This window comes from Lissotriton helveticus, chromosome 11 (genome assembly GCF_964261635.1).
Source record: "Lissotriton helveticus chromosome 11, aLisHel1.1, whole genome shotgun sequence".
In the NCBI taxonomy this organism is placed as follows: domain Eukaryota; kingdom Metazoa; phylum Chordata; class Amphibia; order Caudata; family Salamandridae; genus Lissotriton; species Lissotriton helveticus.
The window spans coordinates 38,354,488-38,369,348 of NC_136072.1; the positions used below are offsets into that span (position 1 = coordinate 38,354,488).

General features: G+C 43.8%; 16 non-coding genes across 16 annotated transcripts; all 16 read right to left on the reverse strand.

The window, feature by feature from the left end:
• Window positions 1-559: 559 nt before the first annotated feature.
• TRNAG-UCC (transfer RNA glycine (anticodon UCC)) lies at window positions 560-631 on the reverse strand. Its single transcript has one exon. It is a non-coding gene; the product is annotated as a tRNA-Gly (tRNA).
• Window positions 632-1,178: 547 nt separating this feature from the next.
• On the reverse strand, window positions 1,179-1,250 carry TRNAM-CAU (transfer RNA methionine (anticodon CAU)). The gene has a single exon. It is a non-coding gene; the product is annotated as a tRNA-Met (tRNA).
• Window positions 1,251-2,142: 892 nt separating this feature from the next.
• On the reverse strand, window positions 2,143-2,214 carry TRNAG-CCC (transfer RNA glycine (anticodon CCC)). The gene has a single exon. It is a non-coding gene; the product is annotated as a tRNA-Gly (tRNA).
• Window positions 2,215-3,465: 1,251 nt separating this feature from the next.
• Window positions 3,466-3,537, reverse strand: TRNAG-UCC (transfer RNA glycine (anticodon UCC)). The gene has a single exon. It is a non-coding gene; the product is annotated as a tRNA-Gly (tRNA).
• Window positions 3,538-4,084: 547 nt separating this feature from the next.
• Window positions 4,085-4,156, reverse strand: TRNAM-CAU (transfer RNA methionine (anticodon CAU)). Its single transcript has one exon. It is a non-coding gene; the product is annotated as a tRNA-Met (tRNA).
• A 904-nt stretch (window positions 4,157-5,060) lies between these two features.
• Window positions 5,061-5,132, reverse strand: TRNAG-CCC (transfer RNA glycine (anticodon CCC)). The gene has a single exon. It is a non-coding gene; the product is annotated as a tRNA-Gly (tRNA).
• Window positions 5,133-6,383: 1,251 nt separating this feature from the next.
• TRNAG-UCC (transfer RNA glycine (anticodon UCC)) lies at window positions 6,384-6,455 on the reverse strand. Its single transcript has one exon. It is a non-coding gene; the product is annotated as a tRNA-Gly (tRNA).
• Window positions 6,456-7,002: 547 nt separating this feature from the next.
• Window positions 7,003-7,074, reverse strand: TRNAM-CAU (transfer RNA methionine (anticodon CAU)). The gene has a single exon. It is a non-coding gene; the product is annotated as a tRNA-Met (tRNA).
• A 904-nt stretch (window positions 7,075-7,978) lies between these two features.
• On the reverse strand, window positions 7,979-8,050 carry TRNAG-CCC (transfer RNA glycine (anticodon CCC)). The gene has a single exon. It is a non-coding gene; the product is annotated as a tRNA-Gly (tRNA).
• Window positions 8,051-9,301: 1,251 nt separating this feature from the next.
• Window positions 9,302-9,373, reverse strand: TRNAG-UCC (transfer RNA glycine (anticodon UCC)). Its single transcript has one exon. It is a non-coding gene; the product is annotated as a tRNA-Gly (tRNA).
• Window positions 9,374-9,920: 547 nt separating this feature from the next.
• On the reverse strand, window positions 9,921-9,992 carry TRNAM-CAU (transfer RNA methionine (anticodon CAU)). The gene has a single exon. It is a non-coding gene; the product is annotated as a tRNA-Met (tRNA).
• A 904-nt stretch (window positions 9,993-10,896) lies between these two features.
• On the reverse strand, window positions 10,897-10,968 carry TRNAG-CCC (transfer RNA glycine (anticodon CCC)). The gene has a single exon. It is a non-coding gene; the product is annotated as a tRNA-Gly (tRNA).
• Window positions 10,969-12,219: 1,251 nt separating this feature from the next.
• On the reverse strand, window positions 12,220-12,291 carry TRNAG-UCC (transfer RNA glycine (anticodon UCC)). Its single transcript has one exon. It is a non-coding gene; the product is annotated as a tRNA-Gly (tRNA).
• A 547-nt stretch (window positions 12,292-12,838) lies between these two features.
• On the reverse strand, window positions 12,839-12,910 carry TRNAM-CAU (transfer RNA methionine (anticodon CAU)). The gene has a single exon. It is a non-coding gene; the product is annotated as a tRNA-Met (tRNA).
• A 904-nt stretch (window positions 12,911-13,814) lies between these two features.
• On the reverse strand, window positions 13,815-13,886 carry TRNAG-CCC (transfer RNA glycine (anticodon CCC)). Its single transcript has one exon. It is a non-coding gene; the product is annotated as a tRNA-Gly (tRNA).
• Window positions 13,887-14,436: 550 nt separating this feature from the next.
• Window positions 14,437-14,508, reverse strand: TRNAM-CAU (transfer RNA methionine (anticodon CAU)). Its single transcript has one exon. It is a non-coding gene; the product is annotated as a tRNA-Met (tRNA).
• Between the last annotated feature and the right edge of the window lie 353 nt (window positions 14,509-14,861).

Consider the following 14,861-nt stretch of genomic DNA (forward strand, 5'->3'; position numbering starts at 1 on the left):
GAGAGGACGATGGGCAGGAAACTGTGCAAATTTGAAGCATCCATCCTTCCTGCTGCAGTCAGAGGCTCTTTCCAAGAACATCTGCCTCTTGGATTCCTCTCAACTTGCCTTCTGATAAAACATTTTGTGAGCCGCAGTTACCTTCGGCGCCTACAAGGTGGCGCTACATTCAGGTGAGAGCACAAGTATGCCCAAAATATTGGGGACATTTGCCAGATTTATCGATGGATTTTACATATTTTTTTCAGAGGCTAGACATTACCTAGGAATGCTTTTTAACATAGAGATGCTTTAGGTATAATGTGTGGTCGGGCCTCAGCCCGTTCATTGTCTTCCCACTGTAACATATTTATTACCAGCTCATGTGAGTGGTGACTCTGCTTTATGAAACTTATCATATAGTAGGACAATGAGTATGGCAGAAGGGGCGATCGAGATGCTTGCCTACATATTTGTTTATTTTTTATATAATGGCTGATTAATCTGTTCATGATATTTCCATTTTGTGACATGTTGCATTAAAATATATCCTGATTGCAGAATATATAAGAATTGGTACTGCGTTGGCCGGGAATCGAACCCAGGTCAACTGCTTGGAAGGCAGCTATGCTCACCACTATACCACCAACGCCCTCTGATCTGTGCAATCTCGGTTCTAAACATTACGACCCTGAGTTCAATGTCTATCTTGCACCAGCTTCAATGGTGCATTTGGTTTAGATACCAACATGAGAAGCAGTAGAAAGGTTTTAGCAGATTGTAAGGAACTGGGATTGAAACCAAGGACAAAGCTGTGAAGAAGAGAAGAATGGTAAGCAGCAGTACAAATAATGGATATGAACATATAGAGGCAGCATGGGAAGCAAAGCAGGGAAAAGAAAGAGAGAACATTCCAGGAAATGCCCAGGAGATAGATAAGAGCAGAACAAAAAGGGAAGAATGATATTCAAAGCATGCCCAGAAAAGTGTTTGAAGGTCCCACCAGTCATTTATGCTTATTATTGTGTGTCTTTACTTTCAAGGTACAGGGTGGATCCCTTGACGATCCCTCTCTTGTATTTCAGCAGACACAGATAGTTCAGAAGTCGTTTCTACCATAGCTGGCACAAGCTTGCGCTTTTCCTTGCTGGCAGCCTTAAAATGACAGCTTGGTCCTTGGAAGAAAAATCAAGCAAAATTAGCAGAGGATGGTTTCGATCCATCGACCTCTGGGTTATGGGCCCAGCACGCTTCCGCTGCGCCACTCTGCTGCATTGGGACAGTGTTCTCTTTATGCAGATGAGGAGCATTCAGCAGAGTAGCGTGGGATTGGTCGGGCTCTCACCTCATTTGCCTAAGTATATCGCAAGGCATGCTGGGTATAGAAAAACTTCATCTTCCCCTCTCGCAATCAGTCATAACTGAAAGTCAGACATTCTCAGGCACTAGCCGTTTCAAACCTTTATCAAGACAGCAGCTCTTGAACCCTCTATATCTCTCTCTCTGATACTAGCGCTAGCATGCTCAGGATTTGGCTTTACCTGGGTGCCAGAGATCTACCCGGTGAGGGGAGGCTTTTGAGCGTTTGGGAGCGTTTGGGAGCATTCTGGACGTTGGACAGGAAACTATGCAAATTTGAATCATCCAACCTTCCTGCTGCATTGAGACGCTCTTTCCATGGACATCTGCCCCTTGGATTCCTCTCAACTTGCCTTCTGATAAAACATTTTGTGAGCCGCAGGTACCTTCGACAGCTACAAGGTGGCGCTACATGCAGGTGAGAGCACAAGTATGCACAAAATGTTAAGGACTTTTGACAGATTTATCGGTGGATCTTGTATATTTTTTTCAGAGGCTAGATATTGCCTAGAAATGCTTTCTAACATAGAGATGCTAGAGTTATAATGTCTGGTCGGGCCTCAGCCCTTTCATTGTCTGCCCACTGTAACATATTTATTACCAGCACATGTGAGTGGTGACTCTGCTTTATGAAACTTATCATATATTAGGCCAATGAATGTAGCAGAAGGGGCGATCGAGAGGTTTGCCTACGTATTTGTTTATTTCTTTATATATGGCTGATTAATCTGTTCATGATATTTCCATTTTGTGAAATGTTGAATTAAAGTATATCCTGCTTGCAGAATATATAAGTATTTGCATTGCGTTGGCCGGGAATCGAACCTGGGTCAACTGCTTGGGAAGCAGCTATGCTCACCACTATACCACCAACGCCCTCTGACATTTGCGCTCTCGGTTCTAAATATTATGACCCAGAGATCAATGACTATCTTGCACCAGCTTCAATGGTGCATTTGGTTTAGATACCAACATGAAAAGCAGTAGAACGTTATTTGCAGAGGGTAAGGAACTGGGGATTAAAACCAAGGACAAAGCTGTGCAGATGAGAAGAATGGAAAGCAGCAGTACAATTAATATATATATATAACATATAGAGGCAGCAAGGGAAGCAAAGCAGGGAAGAGAAAGAGAGAACATTCCATGAAATGCCCAGGAGATAGATAAGAGCAGAACAAAAAGGGAAGAATGAAATTCAAAGCCTGCACAGAAAAGTGTTTGAAGGTCCCACCAGTCATGTATGCTTATTATTGTGTGTCTTTACTTTCAAAGTACAGGGTGGATCCTTTGACACTCCCTCTCTTGTATTTCAGCAGACACAGATAGTTGAGAAGTCTTATATCACTTAGCTGGCACAAGCTTGCGCTTTTCCTTTCCGGCAGCGTGGAAATGACAGCTTGGTCCTTGGAAGAAAAATCAAGCAAAATTAGCAGAGGATGGTTTCGATCCATCGACCTCTGGGTTATGGGCCCAGCACGCTTCCGCTGTGCCACTCTGCTCCTTTATCAGAGTGTTCTCTTTATGCAGATGAGGAGCATTCAGGGGAGTGACATGGGCGTTCGGGACGTGAGAGGACGATGGGCAGGAAACTGTGCAAATTTGAAGCATCCATCCTTCCTGCTGCAGTCAGAGGCTCTTTCCAAGAACATCTGCCTCTTGGATTCCTCTCAACTTGCCTTCTGATAAAACATTTTGTGAGCCGCAGTTACCTTCGGCGCCTACAAGGTGGCGCTACATTCAGGTGAGAGCACAAGTATGCCCAAAATATTGGGGACTTTTGCCAGATTTATCGATGGATTTTACATATTTTTTTCAGAGGCTAGACATTACCTAGGAATGCTTTTTAACATAGAGATGCTTTAGGTATAATGTGTGGTCGGGCCTCAGCCCGTTCATTGTCTTCCCACTGTAACATATTTATTACCAGCTAATGTGAGTGGTGACTCTGCTTTATGAAACTTATCATATAGTAGGACAATGAGTATGGCAGAAGGGGCGATCGAGATGCTTGCCTACATATTTGTTTATTTTTTATATAATGGCTGATTAATCTGTTCATGATATTTCCATTTTGTGACATGTTGCATTAAAATATATCCTGATTGCAGAATATATAAGAATTGGTACTGCGTTGGCCGGGAATCGAACCCAGGTCAACTGCTTGGAAGGCAGCTATGCTCACCACTATACCACCAACGCCCTCTGATCTGTGCAATCTCGGTTCTAAACATTACGACCCTGAGTTCAATGTCTATCTTGCACCAGCTTCAATGGTGCATTTGGTTTAGATACCAACATGAGAAGCAGTAGAAAGGTTTTAGCAGATTGTAAGGAACTGGGATTGAAACCAAGGACAAAGCTGTGAAGAAGAGAAGAATGGTAAGCAGCAGTACAAATAATGGATATGAACATATAGAGGCAGCATGGGAAGCAAAGCAGGGAAAAGAAAGAGAGAACATTCCAGGAAATGCCCAGGAGATAGATAAGAGCAGAACAAAAAGGGAAGAATGATATTCAAAGCATGCCCAGAAAAGTGTTTGAAGGTCCCACCAGTCATTTATGCTTATTATTGTGTGTCTTTACTTTCAAGGTACAGGGTGGATCCCTTGACGATCCCTCTCTTGTATTTCAGCAGACACAGATAGTTCAGAAGTCGTTTCTACCATAGCTGGCACAAGCTTGCGCTTTTCCTTGCTGGCAGCCTTAAAATGACAGCTTGGTCCTTGGAAGAAAAATCAAGCAAAATTAGCAGAGGATGGTTTCGATCCATCGACCTCTGGGTTATGGGCCCAGCACGCTTCCGCTGCGCCACTCTGCTGCATTGGGACAGTGTTCTCTTTATGCAGATGAGGAGCATTCAGCAGAGTAGCGTGGGATTGGTCGGGCTCTCACCTCATTTGCCTAAGTATATCGCAAGGCATGCTGGGTATAGAAAAACTTCATCTTCCCCTCTCGCAATCAGTCATAACTGAAAGTCAGACATTCTCAGGCACTAGCCGTTTCAAACCTTTATCAAGACAGCAGCTCTTGAACCCTCTATATCTCTCTCTCTGATACTAGCGCTAGCATGCTCAGGATTTGGCTTTACCTGGGTGCCAGAGATCTACCCGGTGAGGGCTTGCCCGGTGTGAGGCTTTTGAGCGTTTGGGAGCGTTCGGGACGTGAGTGGACGTTGGACAGGAAACTATGCAAATTTGAATCATCCAACCTTCCTGCTGCATTGAGACGCTCTTTCCATGGACATCTGCCCCTTGGATTCCTCTCAACTTGCCTTCTGATAAAACATTTTGTGAGCCGCAGGTACCTTCGACAGCTACAAGGTGGCGCTACATGTAGGTGAGAGCACAAGTATGCACAAAATGTTAAGGACTTTTGACAGATTTATCGGTGGATCTTGTATATTTTTTTCAGAGGCTAGATATTGCCTAGAAATGCTTTCTAACATAGAGATGCTAGAGTTATAATGTCTGGTCGGGCCTCAGCCCTTTCATTGTCTGCCCACTGTAACATATTTATTACCAGCACATGTGAGTGGTGACTCTGCTTTATGAAACTTATCATATATTAGGCCAATGAATGTAGCAGAAGGGGCGATCGAGAGGTTTGCCTACGTATTTGTTTATTTCTTTATATATGGCTGATTAATCTGTTCATGATATTTCCATTTTGTGAAATGTTGAATTAAAGTATATCCTGCTTGCAGAATATATAAGTATTTGCATTGCGTTGGCCGGGAATCGAACCCGGGTCAACTGCTTGGGAAGCAGCTATGCTCACCACTATACCACCAACGCCCTCTGACATTTGCGCTCTCGGTTCTAAATATTATGACCCAGAGATCAATGACTATCTTGCACCAGCTTCAATGGTGCATTTGGTTTAGATACCAACATGAAAAGCAGTAGAACGTTATTTGCAGAGGGTAAGGAACTGGGGATTAAAACCAAGGACAAAGCTGTGCAGATGAGAAGAATGGAAAGCAGCAGTACAATTAATATATATATATAACATATAGAGGCAGCAAGGGAAGCAAAGCAGGGAAGAGAAAGAGAGAACATTCCATGAAATGCCCAGGAGATAGATAAGAGCAGAACAAAAAGGGAAGAATGAAATTCAAAGCCTGCACAGAAAAGTGTTTGAAGGTCCCACCAGTCATGTATGCTTATTATTGTGTGTCTTTACTTTCAAAGTACAGGGTGGATCCTTTGACACTCCCTCTCTTGTATTTCAGCAGACACAGATAGTTGAGAAGTCTTATATCACTTAGCTGGCACAAGCTTGCGCTTTTCCTTTCCGGCAGCGTGGAAATGACAGCTTGGTCCTTGGAAGAAAAATCAAGCAAAATTAGCAGAGGATGGTTTCGATCCATCGACCTCTGGGTTATGGGCCCAGCACGCTTCCGCTGTGCCACTCTGCTCCTTTATCAGAGTGTTCTCTTTATGCAGATGAGGAGCATTCAGGGGAGTGACATGGGCGTTCGGGACGTGAGAGGACGATGGGCAGGAAACTGTGCAAATTTGAAGCATCCATCCTTCCTGCTGCAGTCAGAGGCTCTTTCCAAGAACATCTGCCTCTTGGATTCCTCTCAACTTGCCTTCTGATAAAACATTTTGTGAGCCGCAGTTACCTTCGGCGCCTACAAGGTGGCGCTACATTCAGGTGAGAGCACAAGTATGCCCAAAATATTGGGGACTTTTGCCAGATTTATCGATGGATTTTACATATTTTTTTCAGAGGCTAGACATTACCTAGGAATGCTTTTTAACATAGAGATGCTTTAGGTATAATGTGTGGTCGGGCCTCAGCCCGTTCATTGTCTTCCCACTGTAACATATTTATTACCAGCTAATGTGAGTGGTGACTCTGCTTTATGAAACTTATCATATAGTAGGACAATGAGTATGGCAGAAGGGGCGATCGAGATGCTTGCCTACATATTTGTTTATTTTTTATATAATGGCTGATTAATCTGTTCATGATATTTCCATTTTGTGACATGTTGCATTAAAATATATCCTGATTGCAGAATATATAAGAATTGGTACTGCGTTGGCCGGGAATCGAACCCAGGTCAACTGCTTGGAAGGCAGCTATGCTCACCACTATACCACCAACGCCCTCTGATCTGTGCAATCTCGGTTCTAAACATTACGACCCTGAGTTCAATGTCTATCTTGCACCAGCTTCAATGGTGCATTTGGTTTAGATACCAACATGAGAAGCAGTAGAAAGGTTTTAGCAGATTGTAAGGAACTGGGATTGAAACCAAGGACAAAGCTGTGAAGAAGAGAAGAATGGTAAGCAGCAGTACAAATAATGGATATGAACATATAGAGGCAGCATGGGAAGCAAAGCAGGGAAAAGAAAGAGAGAACATTCCAGGAAATGCCCAGGAGATAGATAAGAGCAGAACAAAAAGGGAAGAATGATATTCAAAGCATGCCCAGAAAAGTGTTTGAAGGTCCCACCAGTCATTTATGCTTATTATTGTGTGTCTTTACTTTCAAGGTACAGGGTGGATCCCTTGACGATCCCTCTCTTGTATTTCAGCAGACACAGATAGTTCAGAAGTCGTTTCTACCATAGCTGGCACAAGCTTGCGCTTTTCCTTGCTGGCAGCCTTAAAATGACAGCTTGGTCCTTGGAAGAAAAATCAAGCAAAATTAGCAGAGGATGGTTTCGATCCATCGACCTCTGGGTTATGGGCCCAGCACGCTTCCGCTGCGCCACTCTGCTGCATTGGGACAGTGTTCTCTTTATGCAGATGAGGAGCATTCAGCAGAGTAGCGTGGGATTGGTCGGGCTCTCACCTCATTTGCCTAAGTATATCGCAAGGCATGCTGGGTATAGAAAAACTTCATCTTCCCCTCTCGCAATCAGTCATAACTGAAAGTCAGACATTCTCAGGCACTAGCCGTTTCAAACCTTTATCAAGACAGCAGCTCTTGAACCCTCTATATCTCTCTCTCTGATACTAGCGCTAGCATGCTCAGGATTTGGCTTTACCTGGGTGCCAGAGATCTACCCGGTGAGGGCTTGCCCGGTGTGAGGCTTTTGAGCGTTTGGGAGCGTTCGGGACGTGAGTGGACGTTGGACAGGAAACTATGCAAATTTGAATCATCCAACCTTCCTGCTGCATTGAGACGCTCTTTCCATGGACATCTGCCCCTTGGATTCCTCTCAACTTGCCTTCTGATAAAACATTTTGTGAGCCGCAGGTACCTTCGACAGCTACAAGGTGGCGCTACATGTAGGTGAGAGCACAAGTATGCACAAAATGTTAAGGACTTTTGACAGATTTATCGGTGGATCTTGTATATTTTTTTCAGAGGCTAGATATTGCCTAGAAATGCTTTCTAACATAGAGATGCTAGAGTTATAATGTCTGGTCGGGCCTCAGCCCTTTCATTGTCTGCCCACTGTAACATATTTATTACCAGCACATGTGAGTGGTGACTCTGCTTTATGAAACTTATCATATATTAGGCCAATGAATGTAGCAGAAGGGGCGATCGAGAGGTTTGCCTACGTATTTGTTTATTTCTTTATATATGGCTGATTAATCTGTTCATGATATTTCCATTTTGTGAAATGTTGAATTAAAGTATATCCTGCTTGCAGAATATATAAGTATTTGCATTGCGTTGGCCGGGAATCGAACCCGGGTCAACTGCTTGGGAAGCAGCTATGCTCACCACTATACCACCAACGCCCTCTGACATTTGCGCTCTCGGTTCTAAATATTATGACCCAGAGATCAATGACTATCTTGCACCAGCTTCAATGGTGCATTTGGTTTAGATACCAACATGAAAAGCAGTAGAACGTTATTTGCAGAGGGTAAGGAACTGGGGATTAAAACCAAGGACAAAGCTGTGCAGATGAGAAGAATGGAAAGCAGCAGTACAATTAATATATATATATAACATATAGAGGCAGCAAGGGAAGCAAAGCAGGGAAGAGAAAGAGAGAACATTCCATGAAATGCCCAGGAGATAGATAAGAGCAGAACAAAAAGGGAAGAATGAAATTCAAAGCCTGCACAGAAAAGTGTTTGAAGGTCCCACCAGTCATGTATGCTTATTATTGTGTGTCTTTACTTTCAAAGTACAGGGTGGATCCTTTGACACTCCCTCTCTTGTATTTCAGCAGACACAGATAGTTGAGAAGTCTTATATCACTTAGCTGGCACAAGCTTGCGCTTTTCCTTTCCGGCAGCGTGGAAATGACAGCTTGGTCCTTGGAAGAAAAATCAAGCAAAATTAGCAGAGGATGGTTTCGATCCATCGACCTCTGGGTTATGGGCCCAGCACGCTTCCGCTGCGCCACTCTGTTCCTTTATCAGAGTGTTCTCTTTATGCAGATGAGGAGCATTCAGGGGAGTGACGTGGGCGTTCGGGACGTGAGAGGACGATGGGCAGGAAACTGTGCAAATTTGAAGCATCCATCCTTCCTGCTGCAGTCAGAGGCTCTTTCCAAGAACATCTGCCTCTTGGATTCCTCTCAACTTGCCTTCTGATAAAACATTTTGTGAGCCGCAGTTACCTTCGGCGCCTACAAGGTGGCGCTACATTCAGGTGAGAGCACAAGTATGCCCAAAATATTGGGGACTTTTGCCAGATTTATCGATGGATTTTACATATTTTTTTCAGAGGCTAGACATTACCTAGGAATGCTTTTTAACATAGAGATGCTTTAGGTATAATGTGTGGTCGGGCCTCAGCCCGTTCATTGTCTTCCCACTGTAACATATTTATTACCAGCTCATGTGAGTGGTGACTCTGCTTTATGAAACTTATCATATAGTAGGACAATGAGTATGGCAGAAGGGGCGATCGAGATGCTTGCCTACATATTTGTTTATTTTTTATATAATGGCTGATTAATCTGTTCATGATATTTCCATTTTGTGACATGTTGCATTAAAATATATCCTGATTGCAGAATATATAAGAATTGGTACTGCGTTGGCCGGGAATCGAACCCAGGTCAACTGCTTGGAAGGCAGCTATGCTCACCACTATACCACCAACGCCCTCTGATCTGTGCAATCTCGGTTCTAAACATTACGACCCTGAGTTCAATGTCTATCTTGCACCAGCTTCAATGGTGCATTTGGTTTAGATACCAACATGAGAAGCAGTAGAAAGGTTTTAGCAGATTGTAAGGAACTGGGATTGAAACCAAGGACAAAGCTGTGAAGAAGAGAAGAATGGTAAGCAGCAGTACAAATAATGGATATGAACATATAGAGGCAGCATGGGAAGCAAAGCAGGGAAAAGAAAGAGAGAACATTCCAGGAAATGCCCAGGAGATAGATAAGAGCAGAACAAAAAGGGAAGAATGATATTCAAAGCATGCCCAGAAAAGTGTTTGAAGGTCCCACCAGTCATTTATGCTTATTATTGTGTGTCTTTACTTTCAAGGTACAGGGTGGATCCCTTGACGATCCCTCTCTTGTATTTCAGCAGACACAGATAGTTCAGAAGTCGTTTCTACCATAGCTGGCACAAGCTTGCGCTTTTCCTTGCTGGCAGCCTTAAAATGACAGCTTGGTCCTTGGAAGAAAAATCAAGCAAAATTAGCAGAGGATGGTTTCGATCCATCGACCTCTGGGTTATGGGCCCAGCACGCTTCCGCTGCGCCACTCTGCTGCATTGGGACAGTGTTCTCTTTATGCAGATGAGGAGCATTCAGCAGAGTAGCGTGGGATTGGTCGGGCTCTCACCTCATTTGCCTAAGTATATCGCAAGGCATGCTGGGTATAGAAAAACTTCATCTTCCCCTCTCGCAATCAGTCATAACTGAAAGTCAGACATTCTCAGGCACTAGCCGTTTCAAACCTTTATCAAGACAGCAGCTCTTGAACCCTCTATATCTCTCTCTCTGATACTAGCGCTAGCATGCTCAGGATTTGGCTTTACCTAGGTGCCAGAGATCTACCCGGTGAGGGCTTGCCCGGTGTGAGGCTTTTGAGCGTTTGGGAGCGTTCGGGACGTGAGTGGACGTTGGACAGGAAACTATGCAAATTTGAATCATCCAACCTTCCTGCTGCATTGAGACGCTCTTTCCATGGACATCTGCCCCTTGGATTCCTCTCAACTTGCCTTCTGATAAAACATTTTGTGAGCCGCAGGTACCTTCGACAGCTACAAGGTGGCGCTACATGCAGGTGAGAGCACAAGTATGCACAAAATGTTAAGGACTTTTGACAGATTTATCGGTGGATCTTGTATATTTTTTTCAGAGGCTAGATATTGCCTAGAAATGCTTTCTAACATAGAGATGCTAGAGTTATAATGTCTGGTCGGGCCTCAGCCCTTTCATTGTCTGCCCACTGTAACATATTTATTACCAGCACATGTGAGTGGTGACTCTGCTTTATGAAACTTATCATATATTAGGCCAATGAATGTAGCAGAAGGGGCGATCGAGAGGTTTGCCTACGTATTTGTTTATTTCTTTATATATGGCTGATTAATCTGTTCATGATATTTCCATTTTGTGAAATGTTGAATTAAAGTATATCCTGCTTGCAGAATATATAAGTATTTGCATTGCGTTGGCCGGGAATCGAACCTGGGTCAACTGCTTGGGAAGCAGCTATGCTCACCACTATACCACCAACGCCCTCTGACATTTGCGCTCTCGGTTCTAAATATTATGACCCAGAGATCAATGACTATCTTGCACCAGCTTCAATGGTGCATTTGGTTTAGATACCAACATGAAAAGCAGTAGAACGTTATTTGCAGAGGGTAAGGAACTGGGGATTAAAACCAAGGACAAAGCTGTGCAGATGAGAAGAATGGAAAGCAGCAGTACAATTAATATATATATATAACATATAGAGGCAGCAAGGGAAGCAAAGCAGGGAAGAGAAAGAGAGAACATTCCATGAAATGCCCAGGAGATAGATAAGAGCAGAACAAAAAGGGAAGAATGAAATTCAAAGCCTGCACAGAAAAGTGTTTGAAGGTCCCACCAGTCATGTATGCTTATTATTGTGTGTCTTTACTTTCAAAGTACAGGGTGGATCCTTTGACACTCCCTCTCTTGTATTTCAGCAGACACAGATAGTTGAGAAGTCTTATATCACTTAGCTGGCACAAGCTTGCGCTTTTCCTTTCCGGCAGCGTGGAAATGACAGCTTGGTCCTTGGAAGAAAAATCAAGCAAAATTAGCAGAGGATGGTTTCGATCCATCGACCTCTGGGTTATGGGCCCAGCACGCTTCCGCTGTGCCACTCTGCTCCTTTATCAGAGTGTTCTCTTTATGCAGATGAGGAGCATTCAGGGGAGTGACATGGGCGTTCGGGACGTGAGAGGACGATGGGCAGGAAACTGTGCAAATTTGAAGCATCCATCCTTCCTGCTGCAGTCAGAGGCTCTTTCCAAGAACATCTGCCTCTTGGATTCCTCTCAACTTGCCTTCTGATAAAACATTTTGTGAGCCGCAGTTACCTTCGGCGCCTACAAGGTGGCGCTACATTCAGGTGAGAGCACAAGTATGCCCAAAATATTGGGGACTTTTGCCAGATTTATCGATGGATTTTACATATTTTTTTCAGAGGCTAGACATTACCTAGGAATGCTTTTTAACATAGAGATGCTTTAGGTATAATGTGTGGTCGGGCCTCAGCCCGTTCATTGTCTTCCCACTGTAACATATTTATTACCAGCTAATGTGAGTGGTGACTCTGCTTTATGAAACTTATCATATAGTAGGACAATGAGTATGGCAGAAGGGGCGATCGAGATGCTTGCCTACATATTTGTTTATTTTTTATATAATGGCTGATTAATCTGTTCATGATATTTCCATTTTGTGACATGTTGCATTAAAATATATCCTGATTGCAGAATATATAAGAATTGGTACTGCGTTGGCCGGGAATCGAACCCAGGTCAACTGCTTGGAAGGCAGCTATGCTCACCACTATACCACCAACGCCCTCTGATCTGTGCAATCTCGGTTCTAAACATTACGACCCTGAGTTCAATGTCTATCTTGCACCAGCTTCAATGGTGCATTTGGTTTAGATACCAACATGAGAAGCAGTAGAAAGGTTTTAGCAGATTGTAAGGAACTGGGATTGAAACCAAGGACAAAGCTGTGAAGAAGAGAAGAATGGTAAGCAGCAGTACAAATAATGGATATGAACATATAGAGGCAGCATGGGAAGCAAAGCAGGGAAAAGAAAGAGAGAACATTCCAGGAAATGCCCAGGAGATAGATAAGAGCAGAACAAAAAGGGAAGAATGATATTCAAAGCATGCCCAGAAAAGTGTTTGAAGGTCCCACCAGTCATTTATGCTTATTATTGTGTGTCTTTACTTTCAAGGTACAGGGTGGATCCCTTGACGATCCCTCTCTTGTATTTCAGCAGACACAGATAGTTCAGAAGTCGTTTCTACCATAGCTGGCACAAGCTTGCGCTTTTCCTTGCTGGCAGCCTTAAAATGACAGCTTGGTCCTTGGAAGAAAAATCAAGCAAAATTAGCAGAGGATGGTTTCGATCCATCGACCTCTGGGTTATGGGCCCAGCACGCTTCCGCTGCGCCACTCTGCTGCGTTGGGACAGTGTTCTCTTTATGCAGATGAGGAGCATTCAGCAGAGTAGCGTGGGATTGGTCGGGCTCTCACCTCATTTGCCTAAGTATATCGCAAGGCATGCTGGGTATAGAAAAACTTCATCTTCCCCTCTCGCAATCAGTCATAACTGAAAGTCAGACATTCTCAGGCACTAGCCGTTTCAAACCTTTATCAAGACAGCAGCTCTTGAACCCTCTATATCTCTCTCTCTGATACTAGCGCTAGCATGCTCAGGATTTGGCTTTACCTGGGTGCCAGAGATCTACCCGGTGAGGGCTTGCCCGGTGTGAGGCTTTTGAGCGTTTGGGAGCGTTCGGGACGTGAGTGGACGTTGGACAGGAAACTATGCAAATTTGAATCATCCAACCTTCCTGCTGCATTGAGACGCTCTTTCCATGGACATCTGCCCCTTGGATTCCTCTCAACTTGCCTTCTGATAAAACATTTTGTGAGCCGCAGGTACCTTCGACAGCTACAAGGTGGCGCTACATGTAGGTGAGAGCACAAGTATGCACAAAATGTTAAGGACTTTTGACAGATTTATCGGTGGATCTTGTATATTTTTTTCAGAGGCTAGATATTGCCTAGAAATGCTTTCTAACATAGAGATGCTAGAGTTATAATGTCTGGTCGGGCCTCAGCCCTTTCATTGTCTGCCCACTGTAACATATTTATTACCAGCACATGTGAGTGGTGACTCTGCTTTATGAAACTTATCATATATTAGGCCAATGAATGTAGCAGAAGGGGCGATCGAGAGGTTTGCCTACGTATTTGTTTATTTCTTTATATATGGCTGATTAATCTGTTCATGATATTTCCATTTTGTGAAATGTTGAATTAAAGTATATCCTGCTTGCAGAATATATAAGTATTTGCATTGCGTTGGCCGGGAATCGAACCCGGGTCAACTGCTTGGGAAGCAGCTATGCTCACCACTATACCACCAACGCCCTCTGACATTTGCGCTCTCGGTTCTAAATATTATGACCCAGAGATCAATGACTATCTTGCACCAGCTTCAATGGTGCATTTGGTTTAGATACCAACATGAAAAGCAGTAGAACGTTATTTGCAGAGGGTAAGGAACTGGGGATTAAAACCAAGGACAAAGCTGTGCAGATGAGAAGAATGGAAAGCAGCAGTACAATTAATATATATATATAACATATAGAGGCAGCAAGGGAAGCAAAGCAGGGAAGAGAAAGAGAGAACATTCCATGAAATGCCCAGGAGATAGATAAGAGCAGAACAAAAGGGAAGAATGAAATTCAAAGCCTGCACAGAAAAGTGTTTGAAGGTCCCACCAGTCATGTATGCTTATTATTGTGTGTCTTTACTTTCAAAGTACAGGGTGGATCCTTTGACACTCCCTCTCTTGTATTTCAGCAGACACAGATAGTTGAGAAGTCTTATATCACTTAGCTGGCACAAGCTTGCGCTTTTCCTTTCCGGCAGCGTGGAAATGACAGCTTGGTCCTTGGAAGAAAAATCAAGCAAAATTAGCAGAGGATGGTTTCGATCCATCGACCTCTGGGTTATGGGCCCAGCACGCTTCCGCTGCGCCACTCTGCTCCTTTATCAGAGTGTTCTCTTTATGCAGATGAGGAGCATTCAGGGGAGTGACGTGGGCGTTCGGGACGTGAGAGGACGATGGGCAGGAAACTGTGCAAATTTGAAGCATCCATCCTTCCTGCTGCAGTCAGAGGCTCTTTCCAAGAACATCTGCCTCTTGGATTCCTCTCAACTTGCCTTCTGATAAAACATTTTGTGAGCCGCAGTTACCTTCGGCGCCTACAAGGTGGCGCTACATTCAGGTGAGAGCACAAGTATGCCCAAAATATTGGGGACATTTGCCAGATTTATCGATGGATTTTACATATTTTTTTCAGAGGCTAGACATTACCTAGGAATGCTTTTTAACATAG